Here is a 24,760-nt window from a genome sequence, read left to right as displayed (position 1 = left end):
ACCCTATCCATCCCCTTCATTATCTTATATGTTTATATATTTCAATTCATCCATGCAGGGACAGGTTATGGTCTGCTCACTGCTGAATTCATTTTTTTCCTCGATAACTCAAGAGTATTTCCTTAGAAATAATCTACAATGAGTTAATTTCATGTATTAATCACTGTGACTGGACAAAAATCTCTGGCTCCCCTCTAAAGTCAGCAATTTTAAACTATTATCCATTGCTCCTCTTCAATCCAGACGTCTAAATTAAAGCAATATTCTGGGTTAAGCGTTTTCTGTATTTCTACATCAGCAAAAGCACCTCTCAGGCGATCCCTTTCCACACTGAGATTTCTCCAAACTTTCCTCATTACTCTAAATTCTGACCCTGGAAATTGTCCTCCTGACCTTTACCATCACTGCCTCCAGTACTTGAATCTATCTTTCATTTCTTAACAAATGGAACTGGCTACAGTCCCCAGGGAGAATGTGACCCGGATCCTGTTGCTTTATAAATATAGAACAGCTCTGAGAGTGGGGATAATTCATTCTCTCCATCAAGTCACACTGTACGATTTCACTGCTTAAACCCTTTGGTCCCAAAAATACAGTTAAATGCAGAAATTTATTGCATTTATATAGCACCATTAGACCATGCTGCCTAGATTATGCACGATTTTTATTCTTTCATGGGACATGGTGTCATTAACAAATCCAGCATTTACTTCCCATCCCTAATTGCCCTCGACCTGCATGTCTTGCAAAGAGGCAAGAGTCAACCACATTGCTGTGGCTTTGGAGTCACATGTAGCCCAGACCAGGTAAGGAGAGCAGATTTCATTCCCTAAAGGACATGAGTGAACCAAATTTATTTTTAAAACAATCAGCAATAGTTTTCATGATCATTGGACTTTTATTCCAGATTGTTTTCTATTGAATTCAAATTCCACCATCTGCTCTGGTGGGATTTGAGCCCAGGACCCCAGCGCATTACCCTGGGTCTCTGGATTACTAGTCCAGTAAAAATAAACTGTCTCCCATTACATTTCTAGGATGGGATTTGAACAAAGGCTTTCTAACTGAGATGCAAGAGTTACCCACTGAGACGTGACTCATATCTGTTGATGTTCAAGCCTCATCCTCACAGTTTGTAACTGCACAGCAGATATATATATTCCAGTCACCACCACTGGTTAGCACTGCTGCCTCACAGCACCAGGGACTCGGGTTCGATTCCCAGCTTGGGTCACTGTCTATGTGGAATTTGCACATTCTCTCTGTGTCTGCATGGTTTTGGGTGCTCTGGTTTCCTCCCACAGTCCAAGGATGTGCAGGTTAGCTGGATTGGCCATGCTAAAATTGCCCCTTAGTATCCAAAAAAGTGCAGATTAAGAGGATTAGCCATGATAGCGTGGGGATGGAGTTGAAGTTGCTTTAGGTGGAATGCTCTTTCAGAGGGTCAGTGAGGAATTGATGGGCTGAATGGCCTCCTTCTACACTGGAGGGATTCAAGGAAGTCATTAATAATGTATCAGGCCACACTCCTGGAGCGCAGAATAATGAAACTCTCAATTAAAACTAACCACAGCCTCAGTATATGATTGAGATCGATGGTAATGATATACAGCTAATCACAATCTCTTAAGATGTATGTCTGGTGAAGCTGAGCAGCCTAAAACAGGCCTCACAAGCAGAACAGCTCAGTGCTGACATGGAGACTGACAGCACACATAACTGGTGGGAGTTGCAGTCTGATGCAAGTGTTTGTAGCAGAGGGAATTTCCACTTCTGTTGCTATTCCTGGTTATGTTTTTAGGTTCTGGGCCAACAGTTTCAGATGAGATTTTTAAGTAGTAATATCTTGAATTTCCAATGAGGGAGTTGGAATAGGAATTCCATTACTTCCGTGTTATTTAAAAGCAGCGGAGTGTAAGGGCCGGATGGCAGGATTATCTTGGTCCGCAGTTAGATGTCATTTCACTTCCCACAGGAGAGCCTGTTTCCATAGGTGTGAAGGTCAGTAACCAGAATCAAAATGGCAAAAGAACCACGGGGGAAGGGAAATGAATTGTCTTTACTCAGTGAGTTATTATTATTTGGATTTCACTATCTGAAAGCAGATCCAATAGTAATTTTCAAAAAGTAATTGGATAAATATTTGAAAGGAAATATTTGCAGAGTATTGGAGAAAGAATAGAGAAATGAGAGGAATTGAATAGATGTTTCACAGAGCTAGAACAGGCATAATGGGTTGAATGGCCTCACTTTGGAATATCATTCTGTGATTCTACGATTATGCCTGCACAAACGATGTAAACTATCCCATGATACTAGTTAAGAAGAGTAGGATACTCTCCTTACTGACCCACACGCACAATGATCCTTGCCAATATTTGCAATGAGCAGATTATCTGGTCATTTACCTTATTGTTGTTGTGGGACCATGTTGTTGAAAACTGGCTATGTGTTTCCTACATCACAACATTGACAACACCTCATAGAGCAATTCTGAAGCTGCAAAGCATTCTGGAGTGGCCTGAGAATAATATTGATGCCAACTAATTTTCCTCTTTTCTATCTCACTCACACTTGAAGCTTTACCCAGTGAAGCCAGCTGTGTGCCAACACTCCCTGGGCAGGGGTACCTACAGTCTCTCTACGTTCCTTATATGTTTCTATTGGATCTGCTGTTCAGCCCGCAACTTCTTCAGGAAACTTAAAGAAACAGAAAAAAATTAGTTAAGACCATGATCTTGAGCATGTGTTGATTTGTGCTCATTGCACGTGTTTGTGTGCAGACAAGCATTTGTTTATGAATATAAATTATTGCAGGTTTGCATATTTTGGTGTTTGTGTGTGCGTTAGTTATGTGAGTCATCAAGGCCTCTGACCTTGTGTGGGCTTCCAGTGGAGCCACTGCAGACCATCTTTAAGTGACTCAATTTCTTATCGTGATCAAATGACATCTTTTTAACTCACTGATGAGATGTGAATGATTCACCTTCTTGGATGCAACCCAATGGCTTCTAGGCCATTTAATTGCCTTCTCAAGGGCAATTAGGAATGAGCAATAAATGCTGGCCTACCCAGTGATGCCCACATCCCATTAGTGAATTAAAAAAAAAGTTCTCTCCCTGATCCCTGTTTGTCTCCTTCTGACTCCCACTTCTCTCTCATTCAAGCTTCATTTTTTTCCTCCCCCCAAATGCCTCACTTCTCTCCCCACCTCCGCCTTCACAGGGAGTGCAAGATCATGGATTCCTCCTGATTTAGTACAACCACGGGTAGTCCTGTTGCACATTCAGCAGTGTGACTACTCTCCATATGTCTGAGCCTCATCACTGTTTGGCCAGATCATCGCAACTGAGCTCAGTCCTGTTCTCAACCAATAGACATTGGAGCACCTTCACCGCCAAATATTGGACAATGACTAGGTACGTGAACAATGGAAACATTTCCTTCTTCTGAAAAGTGGAACTGATCCACTTCAGATCAGCCATGATCTTATTGAATGGCGGGGAAGGCTCGAAGGGCTAGATGGCCTACTCCTGCTCCTATTTCTTATGTTCTTATGTTCTGTTGCAGGTGGTTTGTTTCTGATTGAGAATTGTTGAATCTCCGTAGGCCAGCGATTGGTCTATGGGTTTTAACACTATCTCAGAAAGCACTAAGCAGATGACAAGGCCGGAACCAAAAGAATAAAACCATAAGGAAAGATATCTCAGAAAAACCAATTGCAACAAAAATTCCTGTATGTTTCGTCTTCAACCAAAGGGATCATGACCCAGGAAAGATTTAGCATCAACACGAAGCCACAGGTACATAGGGAGCTTGAATGTCACAATTAATTAACAAAATATAATCATCTGAGACAACAGCAGACACTGAGGATTCTCCTATTAATAACTGGCATTTTGACAATCCTCACATCATCTGTGCCCTGGGCCTTATAAAACCTAATTCATGCTTAAGAGGACACATTCAGAGCTGTTATAGAGGACAGCAGGACAGTGAATGGCTCACCTCCTGACCTCTCAAAGTTTCCTTAGCACAGGCATCAGAAGAGGTTTGAGTTTATTAAGGAGAGCCAGCACAGATTAGTAAAAGGTAGATCATGCTATTTGAATTTTTGACGAAAGGCAGTGGAGGGAATGCGGTGGATGTTGTCTATATGGTCATTCAATGATTTCAAAAGAGAAATCAGATGGGTCCTTGAAGGAAATAAACTTGAGCACTACAGGAAGAGAGAGATGGAATTGGACTGATTGGACTGCTGTATGGAGGAACTGGTATGCACTTGATGTGCTGAACATCCTCCTTCTGTCCTGTCATGACACAATGACTCCGAGATCCATGTAGAGCTGTATCTCAACTCCATTGACCTGCATTTGTTTGATATCCCTTGATACTCTTACTGAACATTAATCTATCAATACTTGTCATATATTTCCAGTTGAGATCCAGCATCCACAGCTTTTTGGAGAAGGGAGTTCTAGCTTTCCACTACCCTTTGTGTGAAGAACTGCTTCCTGATATCACCCCTGATGTTGGAAGACTAATTGTAAGTTTGTTCCAGTTTGCTCTGGACTTTGCACTGGAGGAAATTGTCTCCATGAATCTAACCTAACGAATCCTTTCATCATTTCAAGCACCTCACTCAACTCATCCCACCGCCTTTAATCTCGAGAGAATACATGTCCAGTCTATGCAACCTATCCTCATAATCAAACCCTTTTATAGCCCCAGCGTCTTTCTGATCAATCTGCACTACAACCCTTGCGAGGCTAATTATATCCTCCCTCAGGTGACCTGCCAGAAACTGAAAAAGATTACTCCAAATGGGAAAGTGAGGGGGATCAAAACTTTAGACAACTGAAGCTCCACTTCCTTATCTTTGCCTTTACACTGAAATAAAAGCCAAGATTCCTTTCCGTCCAACCAGGAAACCTTCCCAGACACTCCACTATCTATTAATTCTCAAAAGGTTGATCAAACCTGACATGGATGCAAATCCAGATTAGGTCCACTCTCTGTCCACATTTGGAACTTTTAGTCAGAAAGGCATCTTTAAGGATGAAGAGCAATGTGGAGAGATCAGCAGGAAGGGAGGAGGAAAGGATGGGCCGAGGTGCTTGAGCTACTTAAGGGAGAATTAGGAAATGGAATCAAGGAAGTTTTCAGTCATGCCATTTTTAAAAATGTGAACAATCTGACCACCTTAATTAAATAAATGAACAATATTTACCCTTTGAAAAGTACTTTTGAAAAGCAATGCACAGACGTCGGGATACAAAAGATGATGGGGGAAGGCTAATGTCAGAGACTAATAAACAATTTATCAAAGGGATGCTACTTCTACAAATAGTCTGACTAACTAAATTGCTCATACATTATTCTATTGACAAACCCTGTGGGAAATTTATTTCAATTTATTGAGCGGGTTTAACAACCGAAAGGAAAGTGTTGGCTGCAGTTTTGTTCAAGGTAAACCCACAGTAGGTTTCGCTATCAAGACTCATTGTTAAACTCCTGTTGGAGTAACAGGAGGAGATTTGAGGAGGTCCTTACCCACACTCTTAGCAATCAGGTAATTGGGGGAATCTGAGCTCTGGGAATCTCACTTTGGGAATGGAGAGGGGGGGATAGGATAGGAGTCATCTGACCTCCCCTACATGACCTGGAGAGACCTTTGCTAATTCATCCAGTCCCAAAGAAGAAAACAAAGTCTTTGTCTTTAATATTGCATGTTGCTGAAGCTTTTCATCTTACACTCATCAGAACAAGATACAGACTGGCACATGGCAAAGAAACAGAATCAAAATGGGCGAAAGACTTCAAAATCTGAAATGGTCAAACTCAATATTAAATCCTAAAAGCCAGTTTGAATCTAGTTTTACAAGTATTTGTTTTCAGACAATGCTGTTCATCATTCTGCCATTCACACTCACTCTGGACAAATGCTTTGTATCTTTATTGCAAACATTATCATTACCTTTGCCTTTTATTCAATGACATATTTGCCATTCAAACTCGCCTGCACTCTACTCAATCCCTGACCCTCCCTTTTGTTCATCCTCCCCACCCTTTTCAGTGACAACAAACCCATTAAAACCCCTCCCTTTAGCTTGAAGAAGGGTGATATTCAAGTCGAAAAGACGAAGAGTGGCACGGTGACACAATGGTTAGCACTGCTGCCTCACAGTGCCAGGTACCTGTGTTTGATTCCGGCCTCAGGTCACTATTTGTGTGGAGTAGGCAAGTTCTTCCCATGTCTGCATGAATTTTCTCCGGATGCTCCCATTTCCTCCCACAGTCCAAACATATGTAGGTTAAGCCAGTGGGCTGATGAATGGCAGATGGAGTTTAATTTAGACAAATGGGAGATGATGCATTTTGGTAGGTTGAACCAGGGCAGGACTTATTCAGTTAATGGTATGGCGCTGGGGAGAGTTACAGAACAAAGAGATCTAGGTTGACATGTTCATAGCTCCTTGAAAGCGGAGTCACAAGTGGACAGAGTGGTGGAGAAGGCATGCGGCATGCTTGGTTTCATCGGTCAGAACATTGAATACAGGAGTTGGGACGTCTTGTTAAAGTTGTACTAGACATTGCTAAGGCCACACTTGGAATACTGTGTGCAATTCTGATCACCCTATTATAGAAAATATATTATTAAACTAGAAAGAGTGCAGAAAAGATTTACTAGGATGCTATCGGGACTTGATGTATTGAGTTATAAGGAGAGGCTGGATAGACTGGGACTTTTTTCTCTGGAGCATAGGAGGCTGAGGGGTGACCTTATAGAGGTCTATAAAATAATGAGGGGCACAGATAAGATAGATGGTCAATATCTTCTCCCAAAGGTGGGGGAGTCTAAAACTAGAGGGCACAGGTTTAAGGTGAGAGGGGAGAGATACAAAAGTGTCCAGAGGGGCAATATTTTCACACAGAAGGTGGCGAGTGTCTGGAACAAGCTGCCAGAGGTAGTAGTAGAGGTGGGTACAATTTTATCTTTTAAAAAGCATTTAGATAGTTACATGGGTACGATTGGTCTAGAGGAATATGGATCAAATGCGGACAATTAGGATTAGTTGAGGGGTTTTGAAAAAAAAAGGACGGCATGGACAAGTTGAGCTGAAAGTCCTGTTTACATTCTGTAAACCTCTATGACTCTATAAGTGGGTTGGCCATGGTAAATGTGCTGGATTATGGGGATAGGACAATGGGAAAGGCCTGAGTGGGATGCTCTTTTGGAAAGTTAGTGCAGACTCAATGGGCTGAATGACCTCTTTCTGCACTGTAGGGATGCTATGAAGCATTAACTCTGCATAGCTTTCCTCAAATGCTGCCAGACTTGTTAAGTATTTCAAGCACTTTCTGTTTTTATTTAACGTTAATCACCCCTCTTTTTTCCCATCTCCTTCATAAAATCACACAGAACAGAAGGAAGCCATTCAGTCAATCTCTGCTGACTCTTTAAAAGAGCAATCCAATTGGACTAGCTTTCTCATTCATTCCCTATAGCCCTGAAAAATGTTGTTTTCAAGTATTTATCCAATTCCCTTTGGAAAGCCTCTATCCAATCTGCTTCCCGTACCCTTTGAGACAATGCATTTAAGATCAAAGCAACCGTGTCAAAAAATTCTCTTCATCCTTCCCTTCACAGTTCCTTGTATGTTAACTAAATTCCACGTTAATCCTAGGCACTAGAAACAGCTCCTCCTTATTCACTTGATCAAAATGTATTATAATTTTGAGCATTGCAATTAAATAAGCACTTAACTCTAAGAAGAACAATCTCCGTGTCTCCCGTAAGTGCCGTCACCTGCAAAGCTACAGACCAGGTGCTGGAAAGTGGGATTTGAATAAGCAGCTGGTTTGATTTTTTTCTTTAATTTTGGCCAACATAAACATGTTGGGCTGCCCTGGAGCGTAGGAGGCTGAGGGGTGATCTTATAGAGGTCTATAAAATATTGAAAGGCACAGATCAGCTAGATAGTCAATATCTTTTCCCAAAGGTAGAGGAGTCTAAAACTAGAAGGCATAGATTTAAGGTGAGAGGGGAGAGATATAAAAGGGCCCAGAAGGCAATTTTTTTCATACAGAGGGCGGTGAATGTCTCAAACAAGCTGCCAGAGGTAGTAGTAGAGGCAGGTACAGTTTTGTCTTTTAAAAAGCATTTAGACAGTTACATGAATAAGATGGGTTTAGAGGGATATGGGCCAAATGCGGGCAGCATGGACAAATTGGGCCGAAGGGCCTGTTTACACACTGTAAACTTCTATGACTCTATAAATGGCTTCTTTTTGCTCTGTACCATTTCTGTGGTTCTTTGGCCGTTCCATGTAGCTGGTGAATTTTCCCTTGAATTTTGTGGGGCCTGCTTATTCCACTGTACGATATCTTTAACATTGCTGCATGGCTGTGTATATGGGTATTTCAGAAGGAATACTGTCCCTTCTACCATTCTGATAAATCCTTTCTGCACTCTCTCCAAAGACTATTTATTCCCTAGATACTGCTCCCTTTTAATCTTCCTAAATGATTTTGACCGTCAGTAATTATCTGGGAAGCATTTGGGGAGATTTTCAACTTGCTTCCTGGGTGTGTAGCTGGCAATTGTCGATTGCCTGTCCTTTGCCATTTTGAAATGTAAATTGGGTATGTCCCATAAGGGTTGGCTGATCTGGAACATTAATATCGCATTCAGGAAGGAGATTGAAAATCTGCCACGTTGCACATGTACCCTGACAAAGTAGCAAATAATTCCACCTCGGATTGTTCTGCAGGTAAATATAACATGGGAGCAATTGCTGAAAATGCTTGAGCAGTGGTCATATTTATCATATAAAGACAGTAGCCTCCGTTCCAGTTCAAGCCCTATGGTTAATTCAGTGTGGAATACAGAAGTCACATCCCTGGCATCTTGTTCCTTTCTAAAACAAGGCGACTGGAGTTATGAGACTAACAATATTGCTTTCAGAAACATTTGGAAATAATGAACATAATGGCATCTGCAAAAATAATGGGACAGAATTTAATATCCCACCCCACCTCCCTCCTCCCCCTGCAGTCTCAGTGAAGTCTGTGTGAGCAGGCGGGAGGGTGTGAGGTGTAGATGCCACCATCCTCTCACCTCCTCCAGATCAAATTCAGGGCAGGAAAGCCTCCAGGTGGTTCCCCACCCAGAGGCCAATTGGTGCCATTAACTGGCCACATAAGAACCTCATCCTGTCACAATGCCTTCTTCTCAAACCCCCTGCACCCCCACCCCTCCGTCCACCATTCCTGTTCAGTAACTCCTGATAGAAAATGCATTTTGGGACACTCGGTGAGGTCAACAACAAGCTTGCTTTTGTTACCAGCAAACGTGAAATAATCACCTGACTCCAACTATACCGATCGCCTTGAAGGATATCCAGTTGGGCCAGATACCCAGCAACTCCTTACACATCTGGAAACCACAGTGCAAGTTAGCACCTCCAGTCAAGTGTACAACTACTGCAGACGTTGTTCAGTTTTTAGCTATTGGTCATGATTTGCTTATCTTTCTCTTCATTATAGAGCAGAAATAGTACACAGCACGTACAGCACAGATAAATGTGAGGTGATGCATTTTGGCCGGAATAATGTAGGGGGGAGTTATATGATAAAGGGTAAGCCCATAAGGAGTATAGAATCGCAGCGAGACCTGGGGGTACAAGTGCACAAGTCTTTGAAGGTGGCAGTGCAAGTGGAGAGTGTGGTGAAGAAAGCCTATGGTATGTTAGCCTTTATAGGAAGGGGTATAGAATATAAGAGCTGGAGTCTAATGTTGCAGTTGTACAGAACGTTGGTTAGGCCGCATTTAGAGTACTGCGTCCAGTTCTGGTCGCCTTACTACTGGAAGGACGTGGAGACTCTGGAGAGAGTGCAGAGGAGGTTTACCAGGATGTTGCCTGGTATGGAAGGAGTGGGGTATGAGGAAAGATTGAACAAATTGGGGCTCTTTTCCCTTGAAAGATGGCGACTGAGGGGGGATCTAATAGAGGTGTGTAAGATTATGAAGGATATAGATAAACAGAGGTAAGCTATTTCCTATGATAGAGACACATAGGACAAGGGGCCATGGGCTTAAGGTGAGGGGGGAGAGGTATAACACAGATATTAGAGGGAGGTTTTTCACACAGAGGGTAGTGGGGGTATGGAATGCTCTGCCAAGTAAGGTGGTGGAGGCAAACACGCTAAAGTCATTTAAGAGTAACTTAGACAGGCACATGACGGTTGGAGATGGGTAGATATAGGAGATTGTTTTAAATAAGGGTCATTAGCATTGGGGCGTCCCTGGTAAGGTAAATGGATATGGTACAACAATAATGTTTTTTTTTCTCTTTTCATTCACAGGTTTTAAGTCGGTCCGCCTTGTTTCCAACGAGGGGCATACCCGCGATGGGTCGTACTTGGGCTGCTCTTGGTTGTTCGAGATTGGCCTAGTGCTTCATGTCGTTAGTGTGTGCCTAAACTGGACCAGATACTGGGCAAGACGACAGCTCAGTGACTATCACTGATTGCTGTGCAGACACATGGATTTGGGCCGGTGTCTGTGGGAGTATGCGCATTCTCCCCGTGCTTGTGTGGGTTTTCTCCAGGTGCTCCGGTTCCTCCCACACCCCAAAGATGTGCTGTTAGGCTGATTGGCAGGAATTGTCCCTAAATTAGTTTCCCTCAATGTGGATGGCCATAAAACATTAGACAAGGGCCATGGGTGGAGGGGGGGACTGGTGGTGTTAAGGTGGCGGTGCGGGCTCGTTGGGCCGAAGGGCCTGTTTCCCGGGCTGTTTTTGTTCTTTGTTCTTTGTTCTTTTCAATTTCCAATCATGTTTCGTGTTTTGGACGGTAGGGGAGTCTAAAACTGGAGGGCATTGTTTTAAAGTGAGACGGGAGAGATACAAAAGTGTCCCGAGGGGCAATTTTTTTTGGCACAGAAGGTGGCGAGTGTCTGGAACAAGCTGTCAGAGATAGTAGTAAAGGCAGGTACACTTCTGTCTTTTAAAAAGCGTTTAGAGAGTTATATGGATAAGATGAATATAAAGGGATATGGGCCAAATGCGGGCAATTGGAACTAGCTTAGGGCTTTAAAAAAAAGGGTGGCATGGACAAATTGGGCCAAAGGGCCTGTTTCCATGCTATAAACCTCTATGACTCTATGACCTCTATTAGGGGTTTGGCATTTATGGTCTCAACTAGAGTATCTGCTGCACAGGAAAGAAAAAATAATAATATGGATTTACATTTATAAAGTACCTTTGATGGGGTCAGGACTTGACAATCAATTAAGTATTTTTGAAGTGTAGTCACTGTTGTAATTAAGGCAATACAGCAGTCAGTTAGATCACAGCCAACTCTCACACTCAACATTGGGAGAGAAATGACCAGATATATTTTGGTAATATAAAAACAAAATACTGGGTGCATATCTGGAGAGAGAAACAGAGTTAATGATTTGCGTCAGTTACTCTTTTTTAGAGCTGAAAAGAGGCAGAAATGGATTATGTAGATGGAGTCCAGTTGGACCCCATTTCGGCACAGTGTGGAATTGTCAGTGTTAACTGCAAAACGTACAGCACCATGGGAAAAAGCTAGAATGATGTGTGAAGGATGTCATGAAAATGGTAAGTAACGATTACCACAAACAAAATGTTTGTTCTATGGATGAATACATGGAATTCTATGTCCTATGGATGAGTACATGGGATTTAATGGGATCGAGAGTTATAGATAGGCCTGGTAGGTATGGATATGATCGGCACAACTTGTGGGCCAAAGGGCCTGTTTGTGCTGTAGTGTTCTATGTTCTATGTTTAAAACTCATGACCACTACCATCTAGAAAGACCAGAGCAGCAGATGTCTCAGAACACCACGACCTGCAAGTTTCCCTCCAAGTCACTCACTATCCTGACTTGGAAATATATCTTTATTTTCTTCACAGTTGCTGGGTTAAAATCCTGGAACTCCCTCCCTAACAGCACTGTAGGTGTTCCTACACCACACGGACTGCAGCGGTTCAAGGAGATGGCTCACCTCTCTGAAAGGCAACAAATGCTGGCCTAGCCAGTGACACCCACCTACCATAAAACTAACTTTAAAAATGATGTAATTCAACCCCATTAAGCAGCACCCTCCTTACCCGCACAAAATTGAACTTCCAGGAATATAATTAAACAGAATAGCACAGGGAAAGGCAGATTTATAGAGAGAGGCTTGGTTCTTGCAGTCTTGTCTTTTTTTATTCCATTCTTAAAATTACAAAGCCAATGCTCAGACTGTACCATACAAACATGAATCCATCTCTTGGCTTACTCCTAAAAACCAAACTCAAACTGAATCCAATTCATGGTCCCTCAGGAGAGACAAACAAGATCCAAGCTGACAAGATAAGGCATTGCAATCCATCTTGAGCTTGATCTGATACTTAATCTTAGCCAAAAGGCTGAAAGTTGCCCTCCTGGGCGGCTATGTCAGTGAATGGGAATGACAGTGCTGTGGTCCTATCTCTGGTCCACACTTACTGAGAGACCAGCTTCCCTAAGGAAGTCCAGAAGCATACTATATTTAAATCAATTAAACCAACTGTGTAATTTTTTAATGGAAAGGTGAAGCAACTTAACTTAAAACAACAGAAAAAGAGTTTAGTTGCTTGCATTTATGACACAAATGATGACACAAAGATTGGAAGGGCAGTTAACAGTGAGGCAGAGTGTCTTCGGCTACAAGAAGATATAGACAGAATGGTCAAATGGGCACATGGAATTTAACCCTGAAAAGTGTGAGGTGATACATATTGGAAGGAGTAATTTGACAAGGAAGTATTCAGTGAATGGTAGGACACTAGGAAGTTCTGTGGGAAAAAGGGACCTTGGCGTGTTTGTCCACAGATCTCTGAAAGGGGAAGGACATGTTATTAGGGTGGTGAAAAAGGTATATGGGACACTTGCCTTAATCAATTGAGGCAAAGATTACAAAAGCAGGGAAGTTATGTTGGAGTTGAATAGAACTTTGGTGAGGCCACAGCTAAAAAATTGTGTACAATTCAGGTCATCACATTAGCAGAAGGATGTGATTGCACTGGAGGGGATGCAGAGGTTGTGTAAGCTTGGGTTATTTTCATTGGAGCAAAGAAGACTGATGGGTGACCTAATCGAGGTGTACAAGATTGTGAGAGACATGGGCAGAGTGGATGAGGAACAGCTGTTCCCCATAGTTGAAGGGTCAGTCACGAGGGACATAGGGGTTCGGGAGGATGTGAGGAAAAAAATTTTTACCCGGAGGGTGGTGACAGTCTGGAATGCACTACCTGGGAGGGTGGTGGAGATGGGTTGCCTCACATCTTTTAAGAAGTACTTGGATGAACACTTGGCACATCATAACATTCAGGGCTATTGGCCAGGTGCTGGCAGATGGGATTAGGTGGGAATTCAACTGTTACTAATGGGTTGGTGTGGACTCAATGGGCCAAAGGGTCTCTTCTGCACTGTATGGCTCTATGATTCGACGATTCTGTGAAAGTATTGCTTAATGAGGGGAGATGGTGGTGTAGTGTTATTGTCATCGAACTAATGATTCAGAGGCCAGGTTCAAGTCCCATCATGGTGAAATCTGAATTCAATAAAAATCTGCAATTAAAAATATAATATTGACTATCAACTCCTATCAATTGTCGTAAAAATCCATCAACCCATTAACAAGTCATTAGGGATGGGCAATAAATGCTGGCCCAGTCAGTGATTCCAACATCCCATGAAAGAATAAAGTTTAAAAGTATGCCTTTGACATGCAGGAGATACCAAGGAACTTTGCAGGAGTGAAGGAAGACAAAGATTGACAACAGATGAGGTGATTGAAAAGACTAATTCAAAGAGATTTGGTCCACAAGCATCTTAGAGATGGAGACCGACGTGTATGGTTTTAGGCAGGGAACTGCAGAGCATAAAACCCAGGCAACTGAACACACTGGCTCCAATGCAAGACAATAGGGAAAGCATAAGTGACCAAAATTGGAGAAATACAGAGATCTTAGGGAGTTGTATGGCGGAAGAAGATTACAGAGATGGGGAGGGGAGGGGGGGGTGGAAGGGGAATGGTTGAGGCATTTGAACACAGGATACGAATATTAAAATTGAAGAACTAATGTACTGAGAATGAATGTAGGTCAATGAGCACACTGGTGGGTTATGATGATGACATCAGAGATTCAGATGAGCTCAGGTTTACAGACGGCACAAGGTGGGAGATTAGCCAGGAACCAGGAGAGCATTGGAATAATCAAGTCTTGAAGTAAAATGGATTGGATGAGGATTTTAGCAGCAGACGGATTGAGGCACAGGAAGAGATGGGCAATATTATGGAGATAGAAGCAAGTACATGTTGTATTGGAAAGAGTAAGTGTTTTCCAGTGTTGTTAACAATGGTTCAATTCATGATGTGGCAAGGGAGAGGAAATAAATTTCTATGTTATGTTCTTATTAAACTGGCATGGAAGTTATACCATGAATCCACAAGTCTGGACTAATGCTGTGGAGACAAAAGGTCAAATCCTATCACCATGCTGGGAATTTAAATTCAATTTGTTGAATAAATCTAAAATGAAATCTCAGAAATGGTGAGCATGAAACTATCAAATCTGGCTTACAAAAGCCCTGACGTGGAGATGCCGGCGTTGGACTGGGGTAAACACAGTAAGAAGTCTGATAACACCAGGTTTAAGTCCAACCGATTTATTTGACAGTAAACTCACAAGCTTTTGAGGTTAACCTCTTCATCAGGTGAATGGAGAGTTCTGGCCTCAGACAGAGCATATAAAGGACAGACAGTTTACAGATTACTGATTAGAATGTGAATCTTTACACGCAGGTTAGGTGTAAAGATTCGCATTCTAATCAGTAATCTGTAAACTGTCTGTGCTTTATATGCTCTGTCTGAGGCCAGAACTCTCCATTCACCTGACGAAGAGGTTAACCTCGAAAGCTTGTGAGTTTACTGTCAAATAAATCAGTTGGACTAAAACCTGGTGTTATCAGATTTCTCACAAAAGCCCTTCAGGGAAGGAAATCTGCCATCCTTACCTAGTCTTGTCTGCATGTGACTCCAGGCTCACAGCAATGTGGTAGATTCTTAATTTCCCTCTGAAATGGCTGAGCAAGCCACTAATCGAGAACCACACTGCTCAGCAGCTACTTGAGGGCAGTTAGAGAAAGATAATAAATGCTGGCCTGACCAGTGACACAAACATCATGGGAACGAAGGAGAAAAACACATCAGTTCCAGGCATGAATTAATTGAATGTTTGAAAAGGAAAATTAATCAGAACTCTGCACGAAAGAATGCAGTGAGGACTAATTGGATATCTCTTCCAAAGAACCAATATAGACACCAAATGGCCTCCATCTGCACTTCAGATGCTCAATATATTTAAATAGGAAAGTTATTGCAACTCTATCATCCATCATCTTTAGTGACGTGGATGGCCAAGTGCAACAGAGCAAAGAAACTCAAAGGTTAGGAATATGAGTAAAAGTCATCTATTCCCTCAAAACTGTTCAGTTGGACCATGGCTTATCTGCCTCTTAACAACATTTTACCTGCCGTGGTGGCATAACCCTTTTTGAATTTGTTGATAGACATTGTGGCACTGGCTCCTGGAATTTGGGTTCAGAGTGATTGTTATCCAATGTAATCTGACCGTTCCGATGCTGTAATACTGAGCTATTGTTTCCCAGAGCTAACCCCTCCAGACAAATAGCAACACTGGTATAAAACCCACAATAGCAAAAGTTGTCCAGGTATGTCCTATTCACAAGTCAGTTAACGATAGCCCTATCAGCAGCAGCCCAATCATTAATAAACTGTTTGAAGGAGTCATCAACAGTGCCAGCAAGCAGCATCTAATCAACAATAACTTGCTCAGTGATGCTGAGTTTGAATTCCATCCGGAACATTTGGCTTCAGGTTCTTCACAACCTTGTTCCAGACATGAATGCAATAATGAGTTGATATCAAAGCAGCTTTTGACCATCCAAGGCACAGCAGTTTATCTGATTGCTTCTCCCACCACCAGTATCAATATCAATCCTCCCCATCAATACTGTACTGTGTTGGCAGTGTGTATCTAGGACCATTATGTGGAGCAGACAACTGCTGTGGTTCAAGAAAGGAAAAAGCTCTGCCTTCTTAGGGCAATTAGGGATGGAAAATTCTAACTGCCTTGCCAGTATTGTACAACAAAACTTCAATCATGAGTTGCATATTAGTTCCAGTTAGGAACATGGTGCAATTGCCCAGAAGAATTCATCCACACAAATGACAGTATGAATTAGTTTGAAATAGTTAATAAAGGTTTGTGATTTGTGGACCAAATATCTTTAATAACTCAGAATCAGTTTAGTAAAGGTAGGTTTACTGGGATGGCATTGAGTTTCCAGGCGATTACATATTGATAATGGAAAAGGAGCTTGGGAAAGGGCTAGGGAGCATTCTGGACAGAGCTGCAATGTACATTCAATGATTCATAAGAATAAAATATGCTATCCAGATCTAAGCATTGGTTGCACATTTAGTAGTTAAGAGTAATACTTATAGATATGGGAGATGATATGTCTGAGGGCATTGATAGAAATTGATAGGAGGATCTAGCGAGGATCATTTTAAAATGTAACTTGCACAGAAAACCATTAGAGATTGAAAGAATCTTAATCCAGATTCAATGCATCAAGGTGGCAACAGTGAAATGAGGGAAATGTAGGGGAACAGAAAAGATACTGTTAGAGTATGAGTGATCTAACTATGATCTGTACTTAGGAGCAATTAAAATAAAAACAACTGGACCAGGAAGATACGAATAAAATTAAGTCATCAACCTACTCAAAACCCTCAATTCAAATTTTACATTGAATTCTAGTTCAGTTTTTAAGTGGATGTGTTCTCTGTGTCTATCATAGAATCTGGAATGTAAAAGGAGAGGGGGTATATTTTATAAATGAGCTGAACTGACCTAATTACTGACCTGATACATAGCCATCCTTTGTAGATATTCTGTGTATAAACAGTATAATCAATCGTATACACAGACAAACAAACACATAGATTCTTATAGAATTTGGCTTCATATGAAATAGTTACATGGAAAGGCTTTATGTATCTAATTAGTTCAATGCAGACCCGAGGAGGTTCTTGGGGAATTCAACACGATCAATCTTCAAACATTCAGAGCCTGTTCAACACGTCAGGAGGAACAGGTTCTTGCTGGGAACACAGAATGCGGTTCAATTGAGGAAAATGTGGAATGGCAGCGAGAGTGATTACTGAGGATAGTACACTGACAGCTTGTTAGAGATTTAATATTCTCCACTCTGGATACACCGCAGTGTGACCCATTGAAACAGATACTCAAATCTAAAATATTCCGCAGGATCTGAAAGGCTGATGCATCCGAATTAAATTGAACATCCCTTTCCCGGTGATGGGTGAACCTGCTCTCAGTCCCCAACAATCTCCTGTCCGAGTTCATTTCAGCACCAGGGAGAGCGATTGGCCGCTGAGGAGGGACAAGAGAGGAAAGATCCAGCCCGGGAGTTAAGCGGGTTCTCGCCAGGGCTGGCGTGACGAGTTTCCGCAGTCCTTCCTCAACCAAAGGTCCACCCTTTGAGACAGGTGAAGGGATGGGGCAGACCAGTCTAGACGCCACTGAAGGTTCCCGGGTCTTGGGGCAGATTCCCAAAGAAAGTGAGCGTCACGGAGGAAGCAATTCCCAATTTCCTTCCTGGTGACAGAGGGACAGAGGTGTTGCTTTGCTCAGGTGACTGTAAACTTAAGCAATTGCAAAACCTCAGATGTTTCTACCTGTTCCATGCTGTAATGACATTTCAATTCTCTCTAACATCTGAAGAATCTGTTGCTGGAATAGGACAGAAAGCTGCACCATGGCTGTGCTATGGGATTGCCAGCTTCCTTGCAGTCTCCTTCAATCCATGCAGAGAAAAGCTACGTGATCGATAACAAGGCGGCAGATAATTCCAAACGGGCTGCGATCCCATTCAACCAACGCACGGCCCCTAACACATCACACATTCTGCAATCATTATCTGTGTTTTTGTGAAACTGGAGCTCCGCCTGAGACATAATCCGCTGATGGAAAATAGCAAAATGAAAATGGTTTGGGATTTAAAAAAAGAATCACTCACCCCCGAAGTGATTAGCCCTGGGTTGTTGCAGAATAAGGAGACATTTCTGGAGCGGCTCCGGGGTCGCTTGGATGTTGGGAGTGCTTAAAAGAAGCGATGTGATCTCGCAAAAAAAACGCTGAATTATTCAGAATCAGAGTTCACGTGACTCTCCCCAATTCATTATTTAAATAGCAGCTCTGCGTCAAAGAGCGGCCACCCAACACACCGGCTTATAGAACAAGCCAGAGACAGTCTGCTCAGTGTCTTCCCATCCAACCCTCTCTGCCCACTCTCTCCCCTACCCCACTCTCTGTGCCCAGTGCGTCTCCCCATCTAACCCTCTCTGCCCACTCTCTCCCCTACCCCACTCTCTCTGTCCAGTGTGTCTCCCCTATCCCACTCTCTCTGCCCACTTTCTCCCCTACCCCACTCTATCTACCCACTCTTCCCCTACCCCACTCTCTCTGCCCAGTGTGTCTCCCCTATCCCACTCTCTCTGCCCACTCTCTCCCCTACCCCACTCTATCTACTCATTCTTTCCCCTACCCCACTCTCTCTGCCCACTTTCTCCCCATCCCACTCTATCTACCCAATTCCTTCCCTGCCCCACTCTCTCTGCCCAGTGTGTCTCCCCTCCCCCACTCTCTCTGCCCACTTTCTCCCCTACCCCACTCTATCTACCCAATCCCTTCCCTACCACACTCTATCTGCCCAATCCCTTCCCTACCGCACTCTATCTGCCCAATCCCTTCCCTACCACACTCTCTCTGCCCAGTGTCTCTCCGCTACCTCACTCTCTCCTCTATTCCACTCTCTCTGCCTAGTTTCTCCCCTACCCAGCTCTTTCTGCCCAATGTCTCTCCCCATCCCACTCTCTCTGCCCAATCTCTCCTCGACCCACACTCTCTGCCCACTTCCTCCCCTTCCCCACTCTATCTACCCAATCCCTTCCCTACCACACTCTATCTGCCCAATCTCTTCCCTACCCCACTCTCTGTGCCCAGTGTCTCTCCCCTACTCCACTCTCTCTGTCCACTCTCTCCCCTACCACACTCAAAGAACAAAGAACAAAATCAGCCCAGGAAACAGGCCCTTCGGCCCAACGAGCCCGCGCCGCCATCTCAACACCACCAATTCCCCACTCCACCCACGACCCCTGTCTAATGTTTAGACCTCAACTCTGCCCACTCTCTCCCTGACCCACTCTCTCTGCCTACTCTCTCCCCTACCCAGCTCTTTCTGCCCAGTGTCTCCCCTACCCCACTCTCTCTGCCCAGTGTCTCCCCTACCCCACTTTCTCTGCCCAGTGTCTCTCCCCTACCCCACTCTGTCTGCCCACACTCTCCCCTACCCAGATCTTTCTGCCCAGTGTCTCCCCTATCCCACTGTCTTTGCCCAGTGTCTCCCCTACCCTATGCTATCTGCCCAATCTCTACCCAGCCCATGGTCTTTGCCAACCTTGCTCCTACCCCACTCTACAACAACAGGACAACGCATGGTTAAAGCTGTTTTCGTTCAACTGAAATCGATGCCTTGCATTTCAGCTGGTTGTTTCCATTTTATTTATGGGCTACCAACAGCCAATAGTAAACAGTTATTTTTATACAATACTGATATAAACTGGGAGATTGAACCAGTGAGAATAATTGACTGTGTGTGTCTTGTGCCTGCGTACATGCAAGGTTCTGCGTCTGTACACCAGAGTGTGTGAATGTTTATGTCAGACTGTATTATGATTCTGTGCAAATATTGACTGCCTTTTGATTAGTTACCTGGGATGCATTTATCTGCTTATCCTTTGTCTACATATGTACTCGGTCATCCGTCAGAGGGAAATTGCTCAAATCCATTATTAAGGAAATTATAGCAGAATACTTAGAAAATCATAATGTGATCAAGCAGAGTCAACACAGTTTTGTAAAAGGGAAGTCATGTTAAACTAATTAATTGGAGTTATTTCTGGAAGTAACAAAAGGGAAATAGGCAAATGTGGTGCACTCGGATTTTCAAAATATATTTGATTAGCTGTCACATCAAAGATTATAACACAAGCAGTCGATGCCCTAGTGGTATTATCGCTAGGCTATTAACCCAGAAACTCAGCGAATGTTCTGGGGATCCGGGTTCGAATCCCACCATGGCAAATTGTGGAATTTGAATTGAATGAAAAATATCTGGAATTAAGAATCTACTGAAGACCAGGAAACCATTGTTGATTGTTGGAAAACCCAATCTGAGTCACTAATGTCCTTTAGGGAAGGCAATCTGTCATCCTTACCTGGTCTGGCCTACATGTGACCCCAGATCCACAGCAATGTGGTTGACTCCCAACTGCCCTGCAACACAATTAGGGATGGGCAATAAATGCTGACCAGCCAGCGACACCCATGTCCCACGACTGAATTGAAAAAAGATTAGAACATAGAACATAGAAAAACTACAGCACAAACAGGCCCTTTGGCCCACAAGTTGCACCAATCATATCCCTACCTACTAGGCTTATTTATAACCCTCAATCCTATTAAGTCCCACATTCTCATCCAGAAGTCTCTTAAAAGACCCTATCGAATTTGCCTCGATCACCACCGACGGCAGCCGATTCCACTCACCCACCACCCTCTGAGTGAAAAGCATGAAAGGATTTGTTTATTAACTGGAAACAAGGAGTAGGGACAAATGTGTCATTATTTAGTTGGAAAGCTGTTAAATGTGGAGTGTTACAGGGATCAGTGTAGCGGCCTCAACTATTTTGATCCTGTATCAATGATTTCGATGAGTGGCCAAATATATGGTAACTAAATTTACAGGTGACACCAAGATAGGAAGTTAAGTTGTCATGGGGCAATAAAGAATCTACAAAGGGATTTTTTGCTGAACATCTTTTAAGATAATGTGATGACATCTGGTTATGCAGTTCTCCACAAGAGGAAACACTGACCCACTGCATCCAGTCTCGAGGTACTTGGGGGGTATCCCAAAAACATGCTGGGAAACTCCCACAGGAGTCGTCACAAAAGGACTGAACTTGCCAGGAATTCAAACTTCTGATGGACAATTACTCTGAACTGGAAACCATCTGATACCCCAATTTAAATCTGAGATTTTAGTTGGCTCTAACTGTCTTCCAGGAATAGTTAACCAGGATAAATGAGAAAAAATTAAAATGTAAGAATATAAGAACTAGGAGCAGGATTGGGCATTTGATCTACTCTGCCATTCAATAAAATCATGGCTGATCTTTGCGTGGGCTTAGCTTCACCTACCTGCCTGCTCACCATATCCCTTAATTCCTTCAAACCATTTCTACCCTTGGATAACTAGAATATCCAGACACCCCCATGGGACTTGCTTGATCTGATTACACCCCCCCGCCCCCTCTGGACACCTTAACAACACTCCCCATCTCTCTGATTACCCTCCCACTGACTAACTATCGGTCTCAGATGATTATCTGTCCCACTCTCCAACTGACCATCCAGCCCTCCCACTGACTTTCTTGATTTGTATACCATTGTATATCATCCTTGTAAATCTCTGCACCCTCTTCAATGTCCCTAGATAAGGGGGGATCTTATAGAGATGTTTAGAAGGATGAGGGGGGATGTTATAGAGACGTATAAGATAATGAAGGGGATGGATAGGGTAGAGGTAGAGAGATTCTTCCCGCTTAGAAAAGACAGCAGGACTAGAGGGCACAGCCTCAAGACAAGAGGGGAGCAGTTTAGATCAGAGTTGAGGAGAAACTTCTTCACTCAAAGGGTGGTGAATCTCTGGAATTTTCTGCCCGTTGAAGTGGTGGAGGCTGCCTCGCTGAATATATTTAAGTCACGGGTAATTAAGTTTTTGGTAGACAAGGGAATTAAGGGTTATGGGGAGCAGGCAGGAAAGTGGAACTGATCCACTTCAGATCAGCCATGATCTTATTGAATGGCGGGGCAGGCTCGAAGGGCTAGATGGCCTACTCCTGCTCCTATTTCTTATGTTCTTATGTTCTTATCTGTTTTATTATATGACGATCAGAACTGCACCCAGTATTCTAAGTGTGGTGTAGCAAGGTTTGATGCAGGTTTTGCATTACTTGCCTATTTTCAATTCTATCTGTCTAAAAATAAAGTCTAGCTTGATTTTTTCATAGTTTTACTGATAGTGATTGGTGTATTTAGTACTCAGAGTGGGGAAGATCCTCGAGTCTTATAAATAACCTGTTAGCAAAACTTGTGGAAAGCAGTAATAGGATTGAACGAAGCCAGCACTGGTTTATAAAAGGGAAATCATGCTTAGCAAAATCTATTTGAGATTTTTGAATATGTAACTGGAAGACTAGATAAGGGAGAACTGGTGGATGTGGTGTATTTGGACTTTCAGAAGGCTTTTGATAAGCTCCCTCAGAAGAGGTTAGTGGGCAAAATTAAAGCACATGGGATAGGGAGTAGTGTTTGGCATTGTTATGGAATTGTTTGATAGACAGGAAACAGAGTCAGAAATGCAGGTAGTGATCAGTAGCATAGTGCAGGGATCAGTGCTCAGACCCAAACTGTTCAGATAGATATGAATGACCTGGGTAAGGAAACCAAATGTAACATTTGCTGATGACACAAAGCTGCTATAACTGTGGTTTGTGAAGGAAATGCAAGGATGATCGAGTGGACAAACACATGGAGATACAGTACAAGGTGGTTAAATGTGAAGTTATACACTTTGGCGTGAAAAACAGAAAGGAAGAATATTATTTAAATGGTGATACAGTGGAAAGTATGGATGTACAAAGGGATCTGGGTGTCCTTGTACACCAGTCAATGAAAGTGGAGAGGCAGATGCAGCAAGTGGTTAGGAAGGCAAATGGTATGTTGGCCTTCTTTGCAAGAGAATTTGAGTTCAGAAGTAAGGATATCTTACTGCAGTTATCCAGGGTTTTGGTGAGACCACACCTGGAATATGGCAGAGGGTTTTGATTTTCCTTCCTAAGAATGGATTTTCCTGCCATAGAGGGAGTACAGTGGAGGTTCACCAGACTGATACCTGGTTTGGCAGGACTGTCCCATAACGAGAGATTTGTTTGACCAGTGGTGGAGTGAGCCACCCACTGATTCAAAATATCCTCCTTAAACTCACTTCATTGATACCCAGGCTGCAAGTTCATCCTATAACCTGGGGTGAAATATTACCAGTTATTTGCTGCATCTCTGCTTTCAGCACCACTGCCATCATTTAAAGGGGTGTCCCCAACTTTTGATTTTAACAAGTAAATTGGAATTACATTGGATTACACAGGGTTTGATTAGATTATATGGGGTTTGATAAGATTGTACAGGATGGTACAGGATTATGCAGGGTCTGGTAAGATTATACAGTGTTTGATAGGATTATACAGAGCTTGATTGGATTACACAGGGTTTGATTGGATTATACCAGGTTTGATTGGATTATACAGGGCTTGATTGGATTACACGGTATATAGTAGGATTATACAGGATTTGATAGGATGGTACAGTGTTTAATTGGATTATACAAGGTTTGGTGGATTATAAAGTATTTGACAGGAGTGTACAGGGTTTGATAGGATTCCACAGGGTTTCATAGGATCCTATAGGGTTTGATTGGATTATACAGAGTTTGATTGGATTATAGAGGTCTTGACTGGATTACACAGGTTTTAATTGGATTATATAGGGTCTGATTGGATTATCCAGGATTTGACTGGATTAGATAGGGTTTGATTGGATTATACAGGGCCTGATTGGATTACACAGGGTTTGACTGGATTATAGAGGGTTTGACTGGATTATAGAGGGTTTGACACAATTATACAGGGTCTGATTGGATTAGACAAGGTTTGATTGGATTATACAGGGTTTGGTTGAATTTTATAGGTTTTGATTGGAGTATACAGGGTTTGGTAGGATTATACAGTGCTTAATAGGATTATACAGGGTTTGATAAGATTATATGTGGTTTGATAGGATTATACAGGGTTTGATTGGATTACACAGTGTTTGACAGAATTAGACAGAGTTTTTTTGGATTATACAGCATTTGGTAGGATTCTAAGTATTCTAAGTGTTGTGTTATGAACATGAAGGAATCCAGAAATGTAATATTAAAACTAAGGCCATGTGAAGTTGTCCATTGATGAATCAGTTTCAGGTTAACAATCACCTTTTATGTCTGTGGCCAAAATCCATTGTTGAGTTTAGGAGATAGATGGTGGCTATCAAAACCTCAGCAGGTTTAACAAGTTTCAATGCCTCTCTCTATTTGTTAGAAATCTAGGCTGGGAAAGATGGACGATCTGGTACTTCCTTGTTTGATTGGGTACACTGGGTCCACACAGTGATAGGTGTCACATTTCACAAAATTGAGCTTTACCCTGTCATTCATGTTGTAAGTTTCCAAAACTGTTGCCAACTTGTAAATTATGTGATCTGTAGCAACCATGTTTTCATTCCAGCAAAGCCCATTTTCAAAGAAATATAAAGTAAGTTTTGATTTAAACAGGTTATGATCTCTGTCGTGCCTTTTGGATTTGGCAGCTGGAATAATAGCATTTTTGACTGTGTGTCAGGAGATTGAAGGCTAA

The 24,760-nt window shown here is 42.6% G+C and overlaps 1 protein-coding gene across 1 annotated transcript in view; it reads right to left on the bottom strand.

Moving 5' to 3' along the window:
- Positions 1-18,271, bottom strand: part of slc7a14a (solute carrier family 7 member 14a) — a 75,417-nt gene extending 57,146 nt beyond the window's left edge. Inside the window, exon 1 of the mRNA XM_080186554.1 lies at positions 18,202-18,271. The gene's annotated coding sequence lies outside the window, so the exon portion shown is untranslated. The remainder of the gene's footprint in view (positions 1-18,201) is intronic.
- Between the last annotated feature and the right edge of the window lie 6,489 nt (positions 18,272-24,760).

The sequence above is a fragment of the Carcharhinus amblyrhynchos genome, chromosome 3 (genome assembly GCF_965287045.1).
Source record: "Carcharhinus amblyrhynchos chromosome 3, sCarAmb.v2.hapA, whole genome shotgun sequence".
In the NCBI taxonomy this organism is placed as follows: domain Eukaryota; kingdom Metazoa; phylum Chordata; class Chondrichthyes; order Carcharhiniformes; family Carcharhinidae; genus Carcharhinus; species Carcharhinus amblyrhynchos.
Note: the sequence above shows the minus strand (reverse complement) of the source record. Positions and strands in the feature narration are given on the sequence as shown.